The sequence below is a fragment of the Coregonus clupeaformis genome, unplaced genomic scaffold, assembly GCF_020615455.1.
Source record: "Coregonus clupeaformis isolate EN_2021a unplaced genomic scaffold, ASM2061545v1 scaf0713, whole genome shotgun sequence".
In the NCBI taxonomy this organism is placed as follows: Eukaryota; Metazoa; Chordata; class Actinopteri; order Salmoniformes; family Salmonidae; genus Coregonus; species Coregonus clupeaformis.
Window position 1 is genome coordinate 226,285 of NW_025534168.1, and position 15,177 is coordinate 241,461.

Consider the following 15,177-nt stretch of genomic DNA (forward strand, 5'->3'; position numbering starts at 1 on the left):
TGGTGGTCCAGAAGTCCTGGGGGGGGAGGAAACACAGACACAACGGGGCGGATGAAACAAGGCAGAAGTACAGTTCAAGGGAAATCCAAATACGTTGTAGCAAGGCAGAAGGCTGGTCAGAGTTACCGGGGTCGAAGAGTAGTCAGGAGTCGTAATGGCAGAAAGCAGGTCTGGTTTTCCTGGGGGCAGAAGAGTATCCAAGAATCAGGCAGGTCCGGGGTCACAAAACAAGGGTGAGCCAGAAGCGCGAGCACACAGGTTCCGGGTGTGAGCTTTGCAGACGATCTGACAAAGGAGAGCTGAAAGACAGGACTTTAAATACTGGGAGAGGTTAGTGGGTAATGCAGCGCAGCTGGCAGAGTAATTAGAGCCGAGCAGAGCAGGGACAGGTGGAGCTAGTTAGGCTGAGTAGAGAGAGAGAGATGAGCAGAGTGGAAGATAGTGGAAACACATTAAGGTGGTAACCCGGTGGAGTGAGAGGGCTCATGACAGACCTGAGCTTGAAAGAGGTTATCAAAGTCATTGATGAGTTCTCTGTTGCCTCCGGGTCTAGGATTAACAAGAATAAAACAGAAATAAAATATATGGGACAGTGGAAATGGAGATCTGATCCGTTATGTGGTTTGACTGTGTGCACAGGACCAATGGTAGTGCTCGGGATATCTTTCGGAAATGAAATTAAAGATGACATGGTTAATTGGAAAGAAAAACTACTTTCGCTTAATAAAAGATTGGGACTGTGGAAAGTGAGGCGATTATCTTTTAGTGGCAAGGTGTTAGTGCTGAAGGCGGACATTCTGCCTTCATTACTCCACCTTGCATATGTGTTTCCCATGCCGGTGTCTCTAAGGAAAATGTTCATACGTGTACTGTTTAATTTCTTTTGGGGGGGATATGAGTACATCCGGAGAGATCGGATGTACCAGCCTATAGAGGCTGGTGGAAGGGATTTCCCTCATATTCCTCTAAAACTAGATGCGTTGTTCTACTCAAACGTTTGTTGTCTTTTGTCGTCTTCTGTACACAAATGTAATATATTAATCAAATTCTGGCTGTCCATACCGTTAAGGTTTATGGTGGAGTGGGATAATAGTAAGCCAAAAGCTGAAATTATCCCATTACATTTTAAGAAAATAGTTGAATGGGCAAGGAAAAACCCTGTCTGCAAAGTAAAAGAAAATGTAATCAACCACAGACTGCTATATGTGAAATTGATAGAAAATTGTTTTCCTAGAGACCGATTACCAATATCACCTTCCACCTGGCTACGGACACAATTAAAAGGTTTAGACAACAGACTGAAAGATTTTAATTGGCTTGTTTTACACAGACGTCTTCCGGTCCGTTCAACATTATATGATCATAATTTGACCCTGAATAAATTTTGTCCCAGGGACAACTGTTTCGCAATTGAAACAATTCCCCATGTTTTATGGGAATGCTCTTTTGCCCAAATAGTTTGGAAGAAAATTAAAATAGATTTTAATATTTTAAAAAACATTGATTATGAAGGGGTAGCCAAATTTGAACTAAAAAATGTGGAAAAGGTGCAATTATTAGAATTAGTAACTCTGGTGTCCCTTATCAAGACCAAACTTTGGGAGGCCAGATGTGGTGCGGTCAATGACACCCTCAAGTGGTCACCGACGGGATTGGTTAAATTTATAAAACAAGAAATTTGGAAAAAAATACAATTCGAAATAGATAAGTGGGGCATCACATCTGTTAAATATAGACGGAAAGGGATATACCCTTATTTGTAAACGTTTTTTATAGCCTATATATAGGCCTATGTATAACTGTATTCTGTCGTTTAAATTGAAATGTAGGCTAAGTCTTTGTAAATATTCAATATACACTGAGGTTTATTCAGAGTTCCCTTTGGTATATCTGTATGTTTTTATTTCTATAATAGTTTTTATTCCTTTGAAAGATCAGCTTTGGGAGATTGTTAGAGGCAATTGTTTACATGCATCTCTTGAATGTTGGCCTTTTAGCTGGTCAGGTTCCTCAGAACAGCACTTTTTTTTAGGAGTTTCGCTATTTTTATACGGTTAAGGTACTGTTTTTGTAAACCCATGTTATGTACAACGTTATGCACTGAATTTGTACTTGTATTTGAATGTGAAATGAAAATAAAAATTATTTTTCCCAAAAAAAAAAAATCTGTTCTTATCAGTTTAATATCTGATACGTCCCCTATCTGGGGACCATATATTAAATTGATTTTTGGAATAGGGAGATGGAATAGGGGCTTGCTCCGTCCACTCCACGCATCGACCTGGTATTGCAGTACCTCCAGGAACGGTGCACCCCCTGTCATTGTGAAGATAAATCATGCAGAGTTAACGCAGTTGCTTAGTTTTAATTTGTTAGGATCGTGATGTATATTGTATTTTCACATTTGAGCAAGTTCATCTCAATGTCAATGATGGCAAGAGAGTGCTGGTCAAGTCAGTCACCGTTATCTTGACTATGATAGCTGATATCAATGGTGCATTAATCTTCTAATCATTATTTATTCGTCACCTCCACAGGATACAGGGTGTAAACGGTACAGTGAAATGCTTACTTGCAAGCTCTCCTCAACAGTGCAATACACATTATCAAAAATATACACAAATAGCTAAGTAATAAAGTAGTTTAACAAAAAGAAGACAATTGTTATGATTAGAAATATATACACTAGAAGACTATACAGTATAAACTATGAAATGTGCTAAAGTCATGTACCGGTAACGTTATCTGATGTACATTTTACATTTTAGTCATTTAGCAGACGCTCTTATCCAGAGCGACTTACAGGAGCAATTAGGGTTAAGTGCCTTGCTCAAGGGCACATCGACAGATTTTTCACCTAGTCGGCTCGGGGATAACGTTATCTGATGTGTTTGTCTGAAGTCATTATTTGATAGGCCTGCTATTTCACAATATTCAAATATATGCAGTTGAAATGTATACAAGGTTTGTAATCCGTCTTCCGGTGTTACAAAGTAACCAATGCTATTCATTCCATTGATTCTATTTCTATGATTTCACACTGCACCTTTTCCGAGTGACAAACTTTATATAGTGTACCAAGAGTTATTCCTTAGTTTACGGCATGTATACAGTACATATCATATATACATATCATATATACAATACAGTCGTTGGCTTACGGCCATACCAGTCGCAATACGCCCAGTCTCGGAAGCTAAGCTGGGTGGGGCCTGTTTAGTACTTGGTTGGTACACTGCCTGGGAATACCAGGTGCTGTAATCATTTCTGTCCATCATGGTGTACTCTTCTACTATTTAATATGGGAGCAACTGTCTTTATGTATCACAGTTTCTCTCAATCGCCTACAAGCATATTTTGGAACAATTTTGTCGATTTCCAAAACAGTCCACAAGACACACAACTTTTGCAAAACAGTAAATGCTTTTTGAAAATGTAGTTGTCTTTTTAAAACATAATTCATAAAAAATATTATACCGTCAAAATTGCAAATACATTCATCAAAATAACACGACTGCCTGCAAAAAGATTAACACAACTATACTTATCTCTTGAGTGCAAGCAGACAAAACAGAAAGTTAGTCTGTCTTTTAAAAATCCCAGTAGATCCATAAATGTTCTTTGCAGTCACTAAATCCCGATGATCAAAACTGGATGTACAATGATCCAAAGGTGCAGAATTATGGGTAATTACTCTCCTTTTATGCATATTTAACCAAACATTTTCATACACATGAAGTGTGATTCCTGATAAAAAATAAAATAATAATAAACTAAGCATATTGTGTGCATGATTCATTCATTGGAGTCATCACAATCCAATTCCATTTATTCAATACATAGGCTGGTTTGCTCACAGTTTTTTAGACTTTCCATTGGCGTACAGAAACGCAATCCACAATAGAAATAAGGAAAGCTGAATACAATGGAGGAACACACCTGATATGAATGTATAGGCCTCAATCCACACCAAAGCAAAGCTCTATAATGGAAGGTCACATGTTGGAGATGATGACTTAGGAGTAATCCAAAGTTACTGAGAAGTAACCCAACTTAATTCTCTGCATCTCTGAATGTCCGCAATATTAAATTAGACAGTCCCTGTTTCCTAGATCTTTCCCTATATTGTACATGGTATGACACTGATGGGGTGATTTTAGAATTTTGTGCAGTACTATTTACAGATTGCTGAAAAGTGATTTATTCTCGGGAGAAAAGTGATTTATTCTCGGGATGGAACATTTGTAAAATACCGGGAAAATATTCCATCCTAGTCTGGTGGTTAAAAGGTGTTTAGCTGAAACCTTTTATATAAAGTTTATGAAGGTCTTCCCTAGTGTAGTTCCTAGTTTTGACAATTGCCATGGTAACACATCAGCATTCTCTCATCTCATCTGGTCTCTCGTCTCTTATTGCCTCACGGAAGGCGGCTTCCTGGGACTCATGGGAGGTAAGCACTTCCTATATTTACTTCCTGTGTTTTTCCTCAAGCCCTCCTGATTGCGCTCCATTTCATCTGTTTGGGAAAATTATTTTCTTTTCTTGATAATATGCTTTGGATTTCCATAAATATCCCATTTTTGATCTGATTGACAGGATGAGGTGAAAGTGTGTTCAAAAGTCTGCCACACTGTTACGAACCCTGTGGCAACCCTGTGGCTTTAAAAGTCTAGGGTGGATGGAACAGAGACCTGTAACATAATTCATGCAAATTAGAATCATGACATGGAAACAGTGAGAACAAAAACTACCACTTTGAAAGTGGCACAATATTGTTAGTGCCACTTTCTTGATCTAATTGTGCTTTCACAACTGTTGACAAACCTGTTTATTTCACAACACTAAATACATGTCATATTGAAGCTGTAGCTCAATCCTCTTGTTGCATGGGTAAATAGCTACAAACTCTGAATTGTTAAATAATTTGTATTTATTAGCAAAAAGTAGTAAGACAGGCTGGGCACAGCACGACGCGTTTTGGTTTCACAGAACTAGAACAAGATACATGAGGCTTCAAGCCACTAGAGGGTACTACTAGACTGAGGCTAATGTAACCACTTAAATTCATAGACAGAGAAATAGATGCAAGGACCGACCATCAAATAAATGTTATGAGGCTATACAGTGTTTGATCAGATTTGATCGATAAAGTTGACTAATTCAACATATACATAAAAACAAGAGTGTATGACATACTTGTAAATCATTGAGCTATGCATTAAGGTCTCTGTAAACAAATCTAGACATTAATAAATGCATTTCTATATCTTCCAAAACGTTTTAAACAGTGGTCGAGGAGTACAAAAATGGCGTCGCAGTGGCTTCAAAACATCACCTAGTCTCATGTTTTTATTTATAAATAGAAGTAGTCCAATCCATCACCCTCCCTCTTCGGAGGAAACACATCTAGTGTTTATATACATAACTGTCTGTCTGTCTGTCTGTCTGTCTGTCTGTCTGTCTGTCTGTCTGTCTGTCTGTCTGTCTGTCTGTCAGTCAGTCAGTCTGTCAGTGTGTGCATGCGAATTGTGTGTTAACTGTTGACAAACCAGTTCATTTCACTACAGTAAATGCATGATTTCATATTGAATCTGCAGCTCAATACTCTTACTGTATGCAATGATTGATGTCGCTCTAATGGGTACTTTAATGTTGATGTGTGCTGTGCCCTTATGCACATATCATGTATATTCTATCCTGAAATTGATAGTTTTACAACAGGTGCCATCACTTCCTCCCTCCTAGACTGGACTTCCCTTACCTCCATACTCCCCCTTCTGACCATTCCGAGTACTATTAGTGTCTAAGAACTATTGTGTCTGTCTTCATGCAGGGCTCTCTCAGTCGGTGAGAACACAGCAGGTTGTCACAGCAACCCTGGGAGAAGATGCAGTCTTAAACTGTGAGCTCATGAAACCCAAAGATAAGAGGCAAAAAGTGACAACTGGGGCGAATGAAAATGTGGCCACCCACAGCAAGCGTTGGGGTCCTGTAGTCAACCCACCTTATAAGGGCAAAGTGGAATTTGAAGATGAGGAACTTCAGACCTGCGCTATCTTCATCAGCGGAGTGTCAAGAGGAGATGAGTGCTGCTTCGAATGTCTGTTCAATGCATATCGAGATGGAGCTATCAGTGGAAGGACCTGTCTCTCAATGTCCATGGACAATCTGATGACATTTTAATATAATGAGTAGGTGTTGACAGGAACGATGATCATCAATGAACCTCAATATGTCACCTATTTGATGTCCCACATTAGATACCTGCTTTATGACTTGTGTGCTGTTCACTGTGAACTGTGGTTGTCACACCACATGCATTATACGTGCCAGAATGTAGTTAACACTTTTTTTTTTTAATGTATTGAAATTACACTTACATTTTGAGAGATGAAGACCTCTTGTAGGTGAGTGTTGTGATATGAGGTAGGTTACCTTATCCATTAAGACAGCAGCACTATCTACGTTTTCCATTTGACTTTAACATAAACAAGGTGGGAGACTGTGGAATAGATTATTTATTTTGTCTATTTATTTTCCGTCCTCAAACATTTATACTTTAAATTACTTCACCTCAACTCATTTCCATATGATGGAACTTGTTGCACTTTTGTTCATTAAGTGTATAGCTATTATAAATCTATGGAAATAAATCTCCTTGTTATGTCAGCGTAATGTTACATAACATAGCTCCTTATATTCACTGATGTCCACACATTCTGTAGTTGATGTTACTTTAATAATTCAATAAAAACAAATAAAGAGAGTTGCACACTCTATGTATAAACTCCCAATAATGTATTGGGTAAGAAACCACCAACGTTTCGGCATCACTGTACCTTCAACACATGAACCCATACTGCAGTCAGTTTAAAAACCCTTCATTCATAACTTCCTCAAGCCTAGACTAGACTAGAGTTCCCTTAAAGGTCCAATGCAGAGTTTATCTCGATGTCAAATAATCTCTGGGTAACAATGAAGAGCCTTACTGTGATGGTTTTTAATTTAAATGGTCAAAAAGAAACAAAAATAGCTTCTTAGCAAAGAGCAATTTCTCAAGCAAAGGCTGTTCTAGAGGGAAAGGTGGGTCCGACCCAGTACTAGATGGACGTTCCTAATAAACTGGCCACTGAGTGTATATATAACACCGGGAAATTCTGTACGCCCCCTTCTGACCATTCTGAGTACTACATTTAAGTCATAATGCCTGAGAAGGCGTGTTTGGAGGATACAGTTGAAGTCGGAAGTTTACATACACTTAGGTTGGAGTCATTAAAAGTCGTTTTTCAACCACTCCACACATTTCTTGTTAACAAACTATAGTTTTGGCAAGTCGGTTAAGACATCTACTTTGTGCATGACACAAGTAATTTTTCCAACGATTATTTCACTTATAATTCACTGTATCACAATTCCAGTGGGTCAGAAGTTTAAATACACTAAGTTGACTGTGCCTTTAAACAGCTTGGAAAATTCCAGAAAATGATGACATGGCTTTAGAAGCTTCTGATAGGCTAATTGACATCATTTGAGTCCATTGGAGGTGTACCTGTGGATGTATTTCAAGGCCTACCTTCAACCTCAGTGCCTCTTTGCTTGACATCATGGGAAAATCAAAAGAAATCAGCCAAGACCTCAGAAAAAAATGTGTAGACCTCCACAAGTCTGGTTCATCCTTGGGAGCAATTTCCAAACACCTGAAGGTACCACGTTCATCTGTACAAACAATAGTACGCAAGTATAAACACCATGGGACCACGCAGCCGTCATACCTCTCAGGAAGGAGACGCGTTCTGTCTCCTAGAGATGAACGTACTTTGGTGCGAAAAGTGCAAATCAATCCCAGAACAACAGCAAAGGACCTTGTGAAGATGCTGGAGGAAACAGGTACAAAAGTATTGTAGTGTATTGGGATTATGTCTGTGTTAAATGTTTTTCATGAAGAAATGGAATGTTGTTTCATTTAGTGCAAGAAGGGGGGATGTTTTATGATCTTATTTGAAATGTGGCGTTTGGAGGGTGACGTCCCAGGGGAGACTGGTGATTGGCCAGAAGAGGGAGCCCCCGTCTCCTTGCATTGGTTATAAATAGGACCTAAACGGAGGAAAAGTCAGGAAGCAGTTATTATAATTAGATGATGCTCCTCCGGATCTCCGCGGGTCTGTTAACTTATGCTGTAACCTCGTGGTATGAATAAAAGCCTCTAAAACACGATACAGCTTAAGTGGATTCTTTGATCGACAGCAATACCCACCAGCATTTGACGCGATACCACAGTATCTATATCCACAGTAAAACAAGTCCTATATCGACATAACCTGAAAGGCTGCTCAGCAAGGGAGAAGCCACTGCTCCAAAACCGCCATAAAAAAGCCAGACTACGGTTTGCACTGCACATGGGGACAAAGATCGTACTTTTTGGAGAAATGTCCTCTGGTCTAATGAAACAAAAATAGAACTGTTTGGCCATAATGACCATCGTTATGTTTGGAGGATAAAGGGGGACGCTTGCAAGATGAACAACACCATCCCAACCGTGAAGCACGGGGGTGGCAGCATCATGCTGTGGGGGTGCTTTGCTGCAGGAGGGACTGGTGCACTTCACAAAATAGATGGCATCATGAGGAAGGAAAATTATGTGGATATGTTGAAGCAACATCTCAAGACATCAGTCAGGAAGTTAAAGTTTGGTTGCAAATGGGTCTTCCAAATGGACAATGACCCCAAGCATACTTCCAAAGTTGTGGCAAAATCACTTAAGGAGAACAAAGTCAATGTATTGGTGTGGCCATCACAAAGCCCTGACCTCAATCCTATAGAAAAATTGTGGGCAGAGCTGAAAAAGCGTGTGCGATCAAGGAGGCCTACAAACCTGACTCAGTTACACCAGCTCTGTCAGGAGGAATGGGCCAAAATTCACCCAACTTATTGTGGAAAGCTTGTGGAAGGCTACCCGAAACGATTAACCCAAGTTAAACAATTTAAAGTTAATGCTACCAAATACTAATTGAGTGTATGTAAACTTCTGACCCACTGGTAATGTGATGAAAGAACTAAAACCTGAAATAAATAATTCTCTCTACTATTATTCTGACATTTCACATTCTTAAAATAAAGTGGTGATCCTAACTGACCTAAGACAGGGAATTTTTACTAGGATGAAATGTCAGGAATTGTGAAAAACTGAGTTTACATGTATTTGGCTAAGGTGTATGTAAACTTCCGACTTCAACTGTATATTGGAACGGGTGTTGTTAGGCCTACGGTTCTGACTTGGTGGTCTACAGGGAGAACACTGTAAGAACATTTACATTTACGTCATTTAGCAGATGCTCTTATCCAGAGCGACTTACAAATTGGTGATACTTATGATTATTTATGGTGGGGGGGACTATTCCAGGTTTTCCTTAAAGAGGTAGGGTGTCAAGTGTCTCCGGAAGGTGGTCAGTGACTCCGCTGTCCTGGCGTCGTGGGGGAGCTTGTTCCACCATTGGGGTGCCAGAGCAGCGAATAGCTTTGACTGGGCTGAGCGGGAACTGTGCTTCCGTAGAGGTAGGGGGGCTAGCAGGCCAGAGGTGGATGAACGTAGTGCCCTCGTTTGGGTGTAGGGTCTGATCAGAGCCTGAAGGTAAGGAGGTGCCGTTCCCTTTCACAGCTCCGTAGGCAAGCACCATGGTCTTGTAGTAGATGCGAGCCTCAACTGGAAGCCAGTGGAGTGTGCGGAGGAGCGGGGTGACATGAGAGAACTTGGGAAGGTTGAACACCAGACGGGCTGCAGCGTTCTGGATAAATTGTAGGGGTTTAATGGCACAGGCAGGGAGCCCAGCCAACAGCTAGTTGCAGTAATCCAGACGGGAGATGACAAGTGCCTGGATTAGGACCTGTGCCGCCTTCTGTGTAGAAACGGCCCATGTTCTGAATTCTGCCGCTGTACATTTCAAAAGTCTAATATTAAGGATCTCTTTTGGTCCTATACTTGGCGCTCCGGTACCGCCATGGTCCAAACACAGAGGAGTGATAAAAGCTGAAGCCAGGCCCACTGTCTTCAGATATTGTGTATGTTCTCATGCGTTCCATCTCCCCAATGCATTTTAATAAACTTGTCCTAAAACATGTATTATTTCCTTTACATTGTTGTCCGATCTCACCTATGATTCCTCTGTCAGTGCAATGCATATACAACTTCAAAATAACAAAGACGACGAGCTTACTATTTCGCAATTTGTGGTGTGGGGAACAACAAATCAAATGTTATATGTCACATACTTCGTAAACAACAGGTGTAGACTAACAGTAAAATGCTTATTTATGGGCCCTTCCCAACAATGCAGAGAGAAAGAAAATAGAGAAAAAAAATAGAAATGGAATAACATGTCATAATAAAAGTAATAATAAATACACAATGAGTAAAGATAATTTGGCTATATACATGGGGTACCAATACCGAGTCGATGTGCAGGGGAGGTAATTGAGGTAGATATGTACATTTAACTAGGAATAAAGTGACTAGCCAACAGGATAGAAAATAAACAGTAGCAGCAGCGTATGTGATGAGTCAAAGGAGTTAGTGTAAAAAGGGTCAATGCAGATAGTCCTGGTAGCTATTTGGTTAACTATTTAACTAACTATTAAGCAGTCTTATGGCTTCCGGGTAGAAGCTGTTCAGGGTCCTGTTGGTTCCAGACTTGGTGCATCGGTACCGCTTGCATGTCATGTTGATGATTGTTTGATATCCCCTTTTCATTAGATTGAAGTGTGTCGAGTTTGAGTTCATATCGTCATTTATTTGATTATGTAAATAAAGGCTTGTTTTGTTTGATTCCACAGTTTATTGAATTATTTTCCTGCTTGATCTGTCGGATTTTCAGATTGTTCAACATTCAAAACCATTGTTTATTTAAACAGCCTTTATGGATTGTGTTTCCTCCCTCCAATCTGTTGTCTGAGAATAGCTCATCGAACTTTGTACTGTGGTTGGGGGGGGGGGGGCAGATATACAGGAGGCTAAATTGATTGAGCTGAACTATGACTGTAGACAGAGAGCAAGTTTAATTTCACTTTTATGGAGGAGGGTAGCCTGGTCCCAGATCTGTTTGTGCTTTTGCCTACTCCATTGCCATTGCCAAGCTAAAAATTTTTGGCATTACAATTCCACGAGGAGTTGGCAAGAGAGCATAAACAGACTGGTACCCAGGCTATGGAGCAAGTGCGGGAAGAAGGAATTTCCCGCTCTTTTTCTCTTATCTCAATACTGTCGTAGTAAATCACATTTTCACCATGTCTGCTGCACTCTACAACTCCCTGTTTATTCTGCTGATAATCCTCCCTAAAGGTGAGTTATATCAGTTTTATGCATGATAATACCGCATTTGACTACCACTTTGAAAGTGGCACAATATTGTTAGTGCCACTTTCTTGATCTAATTGTGTGCTTTCACAACTGTTGACAAACCTGTTTATTTCACAACACTAAATACATGTCATATTGAAGCTGTAGCTCAATCTTCTTGTTGCATGGGTAAATAGCTACAAACTCTGAATTGTTAAATAATTTGTATTTATTAGCAAAAAGTAGTAAGACAAAGGCTGGGCACAGCATGACGCGTTTTGGTTTCACAGAACTAGAACAAGATACATGAGGCTTCAAGCCACTAGAGGGTACTACTAGACTGAGGCTAATGTAACCACTTAAATTCATAGACAGAGAAATGGAAGCAAGGACCTACCATCTATGATAATAAAAATAAATGTTTTGAGGCTATACAGTGTTTGATCAGATTTCATCGGTAAAGTTGACTAATTCAACATATACATAAAAACATAAACAGGAGTGTATGACATACTTGAAAATCATTGAGCTGAGCTATGCACTAAGGTGTCTGTAAACAAATCTAGACATTAATAAATGCATTTCTATATCTTCCAAAACGTTTTAAACAGTGGTCGAGGAGTACAAAAATGGCGGCGCAGTGGCTTCAAAACATCATCTAGTCTCATGTTTTTATTTATAAATAGAAGTAGTCCAATCCATCACCCTCCCTCTTCGGAGGAAACACATCTAGTGTTTATATACATAACTGTCTGTCTGTCTGTCAGTGTGTGCATGCGAATTGTGTGTTAACTGTTGACAAACCAATTCATTTCACTACAGTAAATGCATGATTTCATATTGAATCTGCAGCTCAATACTCTTACTGTATGCAATGATTGATGTCGCTCTAATGGGTACTTTAATGTTGATGTGTGCTGTGCCCTTATGCACATATCATGTATATTCTATCCTGAAATTGATAGTTTTACAACAGGTGCCATCACTTCCTCCCTCCTAGACTGGACTTCCCTTATCTCCGTACTCCCCCTTCTGACCATTCCGAGTACTATTAGTGTCTAAGAACTATTGTGTCTGTCTTAATGCAGGGCTCTCTCAGTTGGTGAGAACACAGCAGGTTGTCACAGCAACCCTGGGAGAAGATGCAGTCTTAAACTGTGAGCTCATGAAAACCAAAGACGTGCGGCAAGTCACCTGGCAAAAAGTGACACCAGGGGCGAATGAAAATGTGGCCACCTACAGTAAACGCGGTCCTAATGTCAACCCACCTTTTAAGGGGAAAGTGGAGTTTGAAGACGAGGGTCTGCAGAACTGCTCTATCATCATCAGAGGAGTGTCAAGAGGAGATGAGTCCTGCTACAAGTGTCTGTTTAACACCTTTCCAGATGGACCAATCAGCGGAACGACCTGCCTCCAAGTCAATGGTGAAAACTGATAACATAATGTACTGTAAATGACTGACCCAGAACAACTTCTTCAGAACTTCAGGCAGCCATTTCATCAGATCATACATCCAAAGTCTTGCAAACAATCAAAATGGACATTTAGTATCAGTAAATGTGTAAATGAAAACATTATAGTATTTACATTCACTGTGATCTGTGTCTGTTGTTGTTCTATAGGAGCTGTATGGACCCTCACTCCTCATCACACAAACCAACAACAGTCACACCACTCTGTCCTGTTCTGCTACTGGACGACCTGCTCCTATAGTGACCTGGGATGACATGATGATAGAACATTCCACCACGGTCGATGTCACCCATCCCAATGGAACTATCACTGTGACAACTACTGCAACAGTGGCAGTGGCCAGTCTAACTGACAAAGAGGTTAGGTGTGTTGTGTCACTGTCCTTCAGTGATGTCACCAATAATGCTTCCATGGTGATTCCAGCTAGTGATCAAGCTTCAATTACTGGTGAGAAATGTATATAGATCAATGTGTAATATATTGACATGATCAGGAACATGATGTCATGATGAAGTATCTTAGTCTATGCCGCTCTGACATTGCTTGTCCATATATTTATTTATATATTCTTAATTCCATTCCTTACTTAGATTTGTGTGTATTGGGTAAATGTTGTGAGATTGTTAGATATTACTTGATAGATATTACTGCACTGTCGGAGCTAGAAACACAAGCATTTCGCTACACCCGCAATAACATCTGCTTAACATGTGTATGTGACAATACATTTGATTTGATTTGATTTGAAGTACTGCCTGTGTTCATGATGAAGTACTGCCAGTGTTCATGATGAAGTACTGCCAGTGTTCATGATGAAGTACTTCCTGTGTTCATGATGAAGTACTGTCTGTGTATTTCTATACTAGGTCAATCTCAGGTCTCTGATGATGACTGGATCAGTGGTAAATGGCTGTTATTCTAATAATGACAAGTCATAGTCAACCTACTATTTTTGATCTTTTATGATTTAACTTTCAGGTGTAGTGTACCTGTGAATTTCACCTCTGTCTTCTCTTGTCATCTCTGTCATTCACAGATACAGTGGTTTGTTCAGTGTTGGGTTCAATGTGTCTCATTGCTGTAATCTGTGTATTAGTGTTGCTGCTAAAGAGGATAAAAGAGACCTCGTCCAGGTAGAGATTCAAAATATTACCTTGAAAATGAAAACAGTTACTATGAATATAATATGTGATTTGTCTGCCAGATGTTTACCAGTTGATATCTAATTTGATGTAGAAAACCCCCAGTAACTGACCCTGAAACCAGCAGAACTCCCTTAAAGACACCACCACCATCCAAACAGTAAGATGCTCATTCTAAAGAACATTTAAGGGGTCATGATTGAAACCTTTTTGAAAGAAAACATGAAACATGACAATTACATTTTCTGAGACTGTGCTATGCTGGTTTAAACGCATTCTTCAAGATTAAATAATTGTAATAAAATAATAATGAATCCGATTATGTGGTTCTTGTTTGTACATTGTACATTTTGATTTATTTCAATGTCACACCTCCAGTCCATCACAATTGTGAGTATCTCTTCCACATTTTAAAAGCTTTTTAAGGTAAAAAATAATTATAACTAAAAAATATAAATTTTGTTTTTTCAGGTCAAACTCGTCAACCAGCTCACCAACCAGCTCACCAACCAAGCGTAGGACGACTAAGAAGTAGGTTGACCTTCTCATACTTTCATAGCCTCTTCATGTCTTCTGTAATCTCTCTCATTGAGAAAGAAACTTTGGAATTAAACTTGGAAATGTACTTCTGTGGTGTATGTTTCCTGCCGGTACATTGTCTGTTTTGATCTCTTTCACACCAAGCTCCAGTCCGTCACACATGTGAGTATTTTTACAACTTTATTTGATTATCCCGATAGAAAGCGTGAAACAGACGATATTGAGAATGTTACAAAAGCTTTTAGTATAAATTACAAAAAAACAAAAATTTAAACATAACTCAAAAATGTCCTCTTTTGTTTCAGCATACAATCCCTCAGCTCGTCAGACAAGTGCAGGATGCAACCAGCTCAGGAGGCTGTAAAGAGGTAGGTTTCCATCTTCACTCTCACTGTCTGCTGTAGTCTCTCTTCTTCAGGAAGAAGCTCTGAAATGATGTACTGTTGTGGTGGTCATGTTGTCTGCATCCATGCACTCAGCTGCATGTTAATACCTGTTCTGCTGTGTTTTGTCACAATGGCTGTCAGACCATCTTATTACTGGACTGTGTACAGAAGAAAACCTCTACCTCATAATGACCAGTGTATTCATCCAATTGAAATATGACAATTTTCTTTCCCCCTCTTTTCTCTCTCAGGAACATTTTCAATGACTACTGAGTGACTACTCACACTGCCACACACACACCTTTAT

The 15,177-nt window shown here is 39.6% G+C and overlaps 1 pseudogene; it reads left to right on the forward strand.

The window, feature by feature from the left end:
* The first annotated feature begins 2,141 nt into the window (after positions 1-2,141).
* Positions 2,142-2,318, forward strand: LOC123485501 (annotated as a pseudogene).
* Positions 2,319-15,177: the final 12,859 nt, after the last annotated feature.